This window comes from Cupressus sempervirens, chromosome 11 (genome assembly GCF_028749045.1).
Source record: "Cupressus sempervirens isolate cs-2001-9-10 chromosome 11, ASM2874904v1, whole genome shotgun sequence".
NCBI classification, from domain to species: domain Eukaryota; kingdom Viridiplantae; phylum Streptophyta; class Pinopsida; order Cupressales; family Cupressaceae; genus Cupressus; species Cupressus sempervirens.
Window position 1 is genome coordinate 253,175,693 of NC_143128.1, and position 11,087 is coordinate 253,186,779.

The 11,087-nt window shown below is 31.3% G+C and overlaps 1 pseudogene; it reads left to right on the top strand.

The window, feature by feature from the left end:
- The first annotated feature begins 8,509 nt into the window (after positions 1–8,509).
- LOC149529107 (isoleucine--tRNA ligase, chloroplastic/mitochondrial pseudogene) lies at positions 8,510–10,886 on the top strand (annotated as a pseudogene).
- Positions 10,887–11,087: the final 201 nt, after the last annotated feature.

Below are 11,087 nucleotides of genomic sequence, written 5' to 3' on the forward strand. Positions count from 1 at the left end.
CATTTCCAGAGACATGATTCATTTCATATGTGTTGCATTCATGATAGTGTTTCTAATTGATGTCAACATACATCTTATTCTGTAAAGATTTTTAGAGTTGCAAAGGTCAATGTATTTGGCACGATCAATGGTCAATAAGTTGGGATGTATGTTCTTAGATATATATTCAGATATGTGTGTAGATTATACATTAAGTGCATAGAAAGAGATATATAGTTATGATAGAGCTATGTGATCTTTTCTAGAGGTATACTTTAAAGAGAGTTTCTAGAAAGCAGGTACTAGTAAAATGTTTGTATCTTTTGGCAGATATGGAATTGTGTTCAATGTGTTTAGAAGATTTTTAGAGAAATATTCAAGATGCAATGTTCTAGATCACAAAATTAGATATGTAGTTTCAACTAACTTATGAAGTTTATTCAATGTGTTTTTTCTCATGAGCTGACTATTGATAAAATCATTATTGAAAGAGTTTAATTGTAATGCAACATTTATTGAAATATATTAATAATGTCTTATATTACTATTGTAAATTGAGAAAGCCTCAAGGTCATCTCAATACTTGTTTTAGGACTTGTTATAAAGGAAAGATCATTTCCTTATGTTAAATCATCATATGTGGTCATGCACATTGTGATGTTTCCTTATGGGAACTTGAATGTGAATTTATATTTGATTAGAGAAGATATTGATGTTGAGGATGTACTGCAAGCTTCAAAGGAACTATATTGGCAAATAATTTATTATTTAATCAATTCAAAAACTAGGATAAGATTATCCTAAAGATTATTTAATGAATATATTTTGAGTCTATTTGGAAAATGGGTCTGACTGTCCTCCTTTCAACTCCTAACATAATTGGCACAACTCCTAACAAAGTTGGAATCTTCTAACAAGGATTCAAATTCTCCTATTAAGAACTCATATGTACTTATTGTATTTCATTGCCTCCTAACAGAGTCCATCCTTTCATAGGAAACTTTTATATTAGTACATCATCTTGTGGGAATAAATCCCACTAGGGTTTTCCCTATGATCAAGGATTTCCCTAATTAACATATTTAGTGTTATTGTGCAAGGTTATCTTTATATGGTTGTTGCATCTATTGTTTGCATATTTCATGATTAATAAAGATATTGTGAGTTGTTCCCCTACCCCCCTGCCTATTATCTTGTGGGACTTTAGTTTCTAACAATTAGTATCAAAGCATTAGTTCCATTAAGGAAAAGTTTAACAGCTTGAGGAGATCCATGGATTATTTTAGGAAAGAAAGTCCAAAGTTTGATGGAATTAAATATGAAAACTGGAAGGATAAGATGAAAAATCATTTTTTATGCATGGATCTAGAATTCAAGTTAGTTACTATGGAAAAGAAGGATGTGATAGAAAAAGATAAGATTTAGTCCCATGAACAAACTGAGAAAGATTTATTCATGCAAAATATAATTGCTAGAGAAGCACTATTGACAACTCTTCCTGAAATAGAATATGGAGAGGTAAAATCTTTGAATCTTGCACATGAAATTTGGATCATGTTACATAGGATATTTGAAGGTGATGAACATGCTAAGAAGGCTAGATTGCAAACTTGGATATGTATGTTTCAAGATGCTAAAATGTAGGAATATAAAACTATAAGAGCATATATTGGTAGAATATTAGAAATTTTTGTTGGAGTCAAAAGTTGTGGAGGTGATAAGACAAAAGATGAAATTGTATGGAAAATATTGAAGATCTTGACACCTTATTTTCATCAAAGGGCACAAATGATTGAACAAGTTATTCCCTATACACCCAAATTTATAAGAGAGACTCTTATTGTAAGGATGCAAACATATGAATTATGGATGAAACAAAATAGGGAACTACCTAGAGTGGAAAATTCTTTTGGCATACAAAGTGACATACCTATATAGATAAGAAGTCAGAGTACAAGTGGATATTATGTTAGTAGTAGATGAACAACACAAGAAGAAGAAGAAGAAAAGAAGATTGATGAAAGAATTTACCTACTTATGAAGGGAGAACCTAAAGGCAAAAGAAATCTTGTTTGTTGGACATGTAAAGAACTTGACCATTATTGTTCTAAATGTCTTAAGAGAGTAAATAAGTTTAAGCTTAGAAATCCTTACAAGTCAAAAATACCTATAGATTACTTCTTTGTTAATGAGGATGATGAGCTTGATTTTAAGATGGTGAATTTTGTAGAGGATAGTGATGATGAGGATGATGAGATAGGTTTTGTTTCTATTAAAGAAGAAAGCCCTGAAAAAGAAAAAAAAAGGGGAAATAAAAAAAGAAAAGGAATTAGTATCATAGATTGAGAATAAAAGGTTTGATTGGATTATAGATAGTGGTTTTTTTTATCATATGATTGGAGATATGAATTTTTTTTTTGAGTTTAATAGCTATGATGGTGGTATAGTTAGAGTTGGAAATAATACAACATGTCACATAAAAGGAAAAGGACTCTTGGTGAAAAGAATAACATTGAGGACATTTACTTTGTGAATAAATTGAAATGTAATATTATGAGTGTTTCACATCTTGTTGACAAGGTATATCGATTATGGTTTATAGGGAAGACTTGTATTATTAAGGATAAAAATGGTACATTGATTAGTAATGGTACAAGAACTAGAGACAACGTATTTCAATTGAACCTGATTAAAATGACATGTTTGGTTGCTAAAGTGGATAACAGTTGGTATGGCATAAGATATTTTGTTATATCAACTTTGATAAAATTGTGAAGGTCACTACTACATTTACAGTTAGATGTTTTCCTAATATATTGAAACCTACTATTATGATGTGCAAAGAATGTGTGTTAGCAAAGAATAAAAGTTCATTTCCAAGAACAACATTTACCAAAGTTGGAGATTGTGCATATAGATCTGAGTGGTCCTACAAGAAAAAAATCCTTTTTATGAAAGGTATTTAATAATTCTTATTGATGATTTCACTAGAATAATGTAGTTTTCATTTCTTAGAGATAAATCTAAAGCTTTCAAGAAATTCAATATATTTAAGAGTAGAGTTGAGAATTAATGATTCTGGTTTGAAAGTTCTTAAGCTATGATAGAGGAGGATAATTTCTTTCAAATAAATTTAGCAAATTTTGTGAGCATAATGGTATAAAGAGACATCTTTCATCCCCTAAGACACCACAACATAATGGTATAGAAGAAAGAGTGACTTGATCAATGACAAGAGCAACTAGAGCATTGATGTTTGAGAAGAATGTAGCACATATAGTTTGGAGAGAAGTAGTAAACACAATAGTATGCACTATGAAAAAAGTGCATGTTAGACAAGGTATTGGTAAGACGCCTTATAAAATTTGGTTTGGAAATACACCTATAGTGAAATACTTTAGAATCTTTGGAAATAAATGCTACAATAAGAGGGACAATGACATTGGAAAGTTTTATTCTAGAAGTGATGAAGGAATGTTTCGTGGATATTTATTGAAAAGTAAATCATATATATGTTTTAATTAGAGATTGAAGACTATTGTTGAAAGTGCTAATGTGAGAGTTGATGAAAAGTTTAGAATATGAGAAATGATACTTGATTATAATTTTGATGAAGAAACTAATGAAAGGATTGATAATTAGAATGTTGAGAAGGAATTGTTTTTTGAAATTGATACTAATTTGCAAACTAAATTACAAGGAGAAGCGTAAGATAAGAACTAAGATATGAACCTAGAGCAAAAATCATATTGAGCAAGTGACACCTAACATGAACATTGCAAAGAATCACCCTGTTGAATAGCTCATTGGAAGTGTGAACCAAGGAGTTATGAAAAGAAACAAAGGTTAGTGAAGTATTGTATTAAATTTCTCAAGTTGAACCTAAGAATGCTAATGAATCTTGTAAAGATGACTATTGGATAAAAGCTATGAAAGAGTAATTAGAGAAAATTGAAAAGAACAAGACTTGGGAATCAAATCCTAGACTTAAAGATAAGAATGTTATTGGAGCTAAATGGGTATTTAGAAATAAGATGAATGAACAAGGTGAAGTTGTGAGCAACAAAGAAACACTAGTTTGTAAAGGATATTCAAAACAAGAAGGAATTGATTTTGAAGGAAATTTTGCACCTATTGCTAGATAATAAGCAATAATAATATTTTTGGCATATAAAAATAACAAGAAATTCAACATTTATCAAATGGATGTTAAATCAAGAACTTGAAGAAGAGGGACACATTGAACAATCTGATGGTTTTCCTTTAGCATTTAAAAAATATATGGTGTACAGATTGAAGAAGGAATTACATAGATTAAAACAAGAAAAATTTGGGATTTATGAAATGCAACATTTATAGTAATTTGTACCTGAGAAAAAATGAAGATAATTTGTTGATTGTTGTAGTATTTGTGGATGACATTATTTTTGGAGGTAATGATGAAGCTAGCAAGATATTTTGAGAAGAAATGAAGAAGAAATTTGAGATGGGTATGATTGGAGAGATGAAATACTTCTTAGGATTTTTTATTCTACATAATAGAGATAGAATTTTTATATCACAAGATAAGTATCTTACAAATTTGTTGAAAATATTTGGGTTGGAGAATTGTAAACCTATTCAAACACCTTTGGTAACTGGATATAAGTTATCTAAGAAAGACAAGTCCCCTAATGCAGAACAAACAAAGTAGAGATCTATGGTTGGTGGATTGCATTATTTCCAATAAAAGACTTGATATAGAAAATTTAGTTAGAATTATGGTGAGATTTCAAGAAAATTCTAAAGAGACACACCTTGTAGCAGTGAAAAGAATTTTTAGATATTTGAAAGGAATAATTGATTATGGTTTATGGTATGACAAATCACATGGTTTCACATTATGTGGATATATCGATGTTGATTGGGAAATAAGTATAGATGATAGAAAGAGTACCATTGGTAGATAAGTATTTTTAGGAGGAAGATTGGTTTCTTGGCTAACCAAGAAACACGATTGCATTTCATAGAGCACAAAAAAATCAAAATATGTAGCAGCAAAAAATAATTGTAATCATATTATTTGGATGAAGAAAATGTTGAAAGATATTAGAATTGAGTCTATTGATCCTTTTATCATACATTGTGATAATACAAGTATAGTGAGTATGTCAAAGAACATAGTTTTACGTTCAAAGATAAAACATATATCTATTAAGTATCACTTTTTCAGAGACAAGATTATAGAGAAAGAGATCAGATTGGAATATGTTAGCACAATGGAGTAGAGAAAAAATATTTACAAAACCTTTGACTATGGACACATTTGAGTATTTGAGAGGTATGCTTGGGGTTATATCCCAAACTACTTCAAAGTAGTTGATGTGAAAATTGTATCAATTTAATATGTAGTAGAGAATTATTTATTTTCTCTAGACTGGATGCTTAATGCTTCTCCTTTGGGGAAATATCTATGTATAAAATGAGTCATTGAGGACTCTTGGTGCTAGTATTTAAACAATATCTTTGGATACTTGATCTTGAACATATTGCCTTGGAATGATTTAACTTAGAGAATTTACATAATGATACATTTTTCATTGATGTCAATGAGGGAGAAATTAGTACATGAAAAACATTATTTTGATACATTCCTAATGGAAGAGAGAGATTATTCCTTATTGAAGAGAGTAATGCATTAATGAGAATAATTTATGTATGGGGGGGAGATTAACACCTTCCTTGTGCATATTGGTTAGGTATGTATTTGATATTGATCTATATGTTTACATTCATGGGTAGCCTGAGTGGGGGAGTGAACACAGATGAGGAAAGAATATATTTGGCATTCATGGTACTTGATATTTTTCATCTATGTTTCCATTAGTGTCAAAGGGGGAGATTGTTAATGTGAATGATGCTATTATTCTTGTGTGGGATTATGTTATTATTGCTAGAGACATGATTTGGTTCTTATGTGTTGCATACATGATAGAGTTTGTCATTGATGCCAACATACACCTTATTATGTGAAGATTCCATAGTTATAGAGGTAGATGCATTTGGCATGGTCAAATGTCAACAATTTGAGATATTTTCTCTTAGATATATATTTAGATATATGTATAGATGCTACAATTAAGTGTGCAAAAAGAGATATGCAATTATGACAAATTTATGCGATGTTTTTTGGAGGTAGCTTTTAGAGAGAGTTTATTGAAAATGGGTATAGGTAAAATGGTTGTATATTTTGACTAAGATGGAATTATTACCAATGTGTTTAGAGGATTGTGTGACACATATTTAGGATGCTATGTTATAGATGGAAAAATAAAATATGCAATTTGAGATGACTTATGAAGTCTGTTCAACGTATTTGTTCTTGTGAGCTGACTATTGATAAAATCATCATGGAAAGAGTTTAATTGTAATATAACATGTATTGTATTTTCTTAAGGATGTCCTATATTATTGTTGTTAATTGAGAAAGCCTCAAGGATGACTCAATACTTTTTTTAGGACTTGGTATAAAAGAAATATAATTTCCTTATGGTAAATAATCATATGTAGCCATATGCACTATAATGTTTAGTTATGCATGTTGAAATACTTTAGAATAACTAAGAGGCAGGGGGTGAATTAGTTATCCAAGGTCCAAATGTATAAATAAAACTTTTCATAGCTTAGTGAACCCATAAAACATCATTCAACATGCATGCATCCATAAGATTATGCAATCACTTAAAACTTTTAGGTTACTATCAAATCAACTTTGCAAAAATGTAAACATGAAACAGAATAGATTCATCAACATACTTAACACAATGATTTATGTGGAAACTCAATTTGGGAAAAACCACCTGTAACATGCTACTCTTTTCACTCTTCTAAAGTGATGCCTTGTGAAAGGCCAACCCTATTAAAGGTTACAATACACACTATTAAATGTGACCCTATTAAAGGATTTCAATCACCTTGTTAGAAGTGAGCCTTGTTAGAGGACTTTAGACCATTCACACTAGTAAATTTGAACTCAAATTTTGACCAATTTTGGTCAAAATTTCCACCCAGGTTGATCAAAATTTTTACCAAGATGTTTGTCGAAGTTTTTCTCATCAAAATTTTGACCAACCTACAAGTTGGTTGAAATTTCAACCAATACATTCGTCAAAAATTTTTAATTTTTGGTAGTCCTGATTTTTCAATGTTGGTCAACATTTTGACCAACCCATTCATCAAATTTTTTTTGATTGGTGGAAATTTTGACCAATGCTTGATAGAAAACTAACAGGCATTGGTCAAAATTTCCACAAATGTTTGGTCAAATTTTTTAGCATTGGTGGAATTTTTCACCAATGGTTGATCAAATTTTTTTTTAGTTGGTGGAAATTTTGACCAATGCTTGGTAGAAAACTAACAAGCATTGGTCAAAATTTCCACCAATGTTTGGTCGAATTTGTTTTTAATGTTGTATCAAGAAATTGCTTCTTATCCAAGCCATTTAATTTGCAATCTTTTAAATCTCTTCAAAGATAAATTTGGAATAGAATTTTTTTTCTTTCGAAAGGTTTCCTTTGATTGCAAAGCATCCATTCCATTATCTATTGAACAAACAAGACATATCCAATTCAATAGCTAATGGAATGGACGCTTTACAATCAGAGGACACCTTTGAGAAGAAAAATTCTCCTACTCCAACTTTACCTTTGTAGAGATTTAAAAGGTTGCAAATTAAATGGCTTGGATAATAAAAAATTGCTTGATACAACATGGAACAAATGGACATGTATGCCTAGGGCACCATCAACTATGTGAGTGATGCAGATGCAACCAAAATTTGGGGTCAAAGCCACTAATATGAGGTTTCTAATCTCCACAAGGTCAACATTATGGTTGTAAGGGTTGTGGAGAGGGCACTTCTTCATTGTCCACTTCATCATTGATTAACTTGCACCACAGACCGATAGTCTTCATCTTTTTTGTGGGCTCCTATCTCCTATGTGAGTGCTGATGTAGAATCTGAAGTGGAAAAAATAAGTTAAAGCATTTTGAATAAGGTTTCTAATCTCAACTTTATCAACATTGTTTATTTAAGGGCTATGGACTAGGCAATTCTTCAATGTCCAATTAGGGGTAGCATTGCATCCTCTTTAACTATTACATGTACAGCCCTAGGAGCAAATAGGTTGTTGGTTGCTTCTTCTAGCCTTGCACTTTCTTCTTTGTGGCTTTTTCTTAAACATAGATCTGCATCCATCCCCATTTCAAGCGATTTGGAAATGCATCTATTTGCTACAAAAAACAATACCCATTTCTTGTTTTAGTTTTTAATAGGTCTTGTTCAACTCTTTCATTTGGAGAGAAGGTTTTCGTCATCGTAGCAGCACCTAAAACATCTCAAGAAAAAACTAAAGATGAAAATGAGTACAAGCATATGGTTGACTTACCTCGAACAAACTTCAACCTCAGAGCCAATTCAACAACACATGAACTAGAAATATAGAAGTTGTGGGATGAGAAATAGATATTAAATAGAGTTGCAAACAAGACCATGGGGGATATTTTTACTCTTCATGATGGTCCCCCTTATGCCAATGGAAATTTGCATATTGGACATGCATTGAACAAGATACTAAAAGATTTAGTTAACAAATATAAGCTGCTTGAAGGGTATAAGGTGCACCATGTGCTTGGTCCCCCTATTTGACAATTTCTCTAGAGTATATATGAAGCTACATAGATTGAAGTATTTGGGAAAAAAAAATTTGAGGGCCACATTTATAGAGGCCAAAAACCAATTCATTGGAGTCCCTCATCTAGCATGGCTTTGGTTGAGGTTGAGTTGGAGTATCTAGAGGAACACATATCAAGAAGTGTTTATGTTATTTTTAAAGTGGTTAACATAGCAGACATAGCTCCTAATTTTCTCAAAGGACTTCTACCCAGTTTGGTTTGGTTATCTGGACTACAACCCTATGGAAAATTCCTACAAATTGCAATGTCCTCTTTTTATGTTTCTTGGACACTACATGAGGTATTGCAATATTATAGCTAATTCTATTGATTTATGAATGTTGAAAAATGAAGGTATATATGACTCGTAATTCTGAATGCTAATATGGATAAAATGAACTAATGAATTAATATGCAAGTGTGGGTGTAATATGAAATTAATGCAAGAAGTGTATAATGAGAAATGTAATGAAAATGAATTATGTAATGGAGATGTAAATAGTGCACACACATACACGCATTTACAATTGTAACTTCAATGCCGCAATGGAATATAATGAATCTAACAAGGTTGTGACTGCAATAGACCCTAACAATTTGAATAATTATATGTGACTATCTTTCACTTAGCAATTATGGAATATGCACGTACCCTACGAACCACCTTTGATAGGAAATGTAATATATGTTGTTGTGTTAGGATAATTGAATGACAGAGTCATCTCTGATATTCTTTAATATGAATTATGCAATCTGCTGATTTGGAGTCATCTCAAATATGCAAAAATGAATATGCTCTAAATATAGTGCCATCTCTTATCTGTTATATTAATGCTTGCACTTTAATATAAAAGGTTGCAATAGCAACATAAATGCTTAGCTAGTGGAATCCACAAGAGAATCTTTTTTTATAAAATCAATTCTCATACCCCCCTCTCATAGTCGATCGACTTGGATATTTGTAAATGATGAAGGGACATAATGGAAAGTTGTCACCCTTAGTTATTGGTGGCTTGTCATTTATTATGTTTTAAGAAAAACTAACAATGAGAATTGGTTGAGGGAGTAACAAAATAACATAATTCTTATGATTATTATCGATTTGGACAACCTTAATCTCAAAGATACCTACATGCATCCATAGAAAGTGTTTGGTAATGATATTATCACATAATTTATAATGACATTGGTCCTAAGGCATTTATTGTCACTATCTGAATGTTCTTGTAATGTTGATGTTGTCATTTCTAAGACTTTGTATCTTTCCATAGTCTTATCAAATGTTGTTGTCAAAGGTTTAGAGCTATTGTCTTTCTACTGAGTCGTTAGTCAATAGAGATGAGCTCTTTTGATAATGATTAACTCTTTGTAAATATGAGATATTGGTATGACTAACCAAAAATATTGATGAGACCATTCTCATATTGGCAATAGGCTTGGATCATTATCAATTGCAAATGGTGTAATAATTAGCATATTATTAAACTCTATTTGGTTGGGGATATTACACAAATGTTTCTATTGTAGTCAATGGTTAGCTTCTTTATTCAATGGTCTAGGTAAGAAAAAAATCATATGTAGATACTACTACAAAAGGTGTTAAAAATCCTATTTTTGAAAGTAGCCAACTTATTTTAGTTGCAATAGATTTAGTTAGTACTCTACAATTGAAGTGGGGGGTACTTGAGCTTGATGTGTTGGGAACATTTTGTGGTTTAGATCTTGAAAATTGCAATTATATCCATCCCTTAGAAAATAGGGAAGGCCTTGTTGTTGTGGGTAGAGATTACATAATGACGAAATCTAGAACAGAGTTGGTTCATACTACCCCCGGCCATGGCCAAGAAGATTTTTTGATTGGCATGAAATATAAGCTTCCAGTATCATTTCCTGTAGATGATAATGAAAAGTTTACTGAAGAAAGTGGGGAGTTTTCTAGTTTGGATGTCTTGGGTGATGAAAATGTGGCAATTTTCAAGAGCTTAGATGAACACTCATGTCTTATCATGGAAGAAGCATACAAACATAAATATCCTTATGATTGGAGGACAAGAAAACCTACAATATTTAGAGCAATAGAATAGTGGTTTGCCTTTATTGAGGGATTCAGGCAAGTTTTTTTGGATGCTATCAAGAGTGTGAAATGGGTTGCTCCATAGGCTGAGAACCAGATAACATCCATGACAATTAGCTAATCTCTTGAACTATAGAAATGCATCTATTTTTTGCAAAAAATAATGGTACCCTAATAGAACCAAAACATTTACAACACCTTAGAGTCATAAGGAAAAACAAATGCCAATATGAGAATTGGTAACAATCATCAATGCATTTAGCATTGAGATTAAATATATTTAAAATGCACAAAATGAATTTCAACAAGTACCTAAATAAAT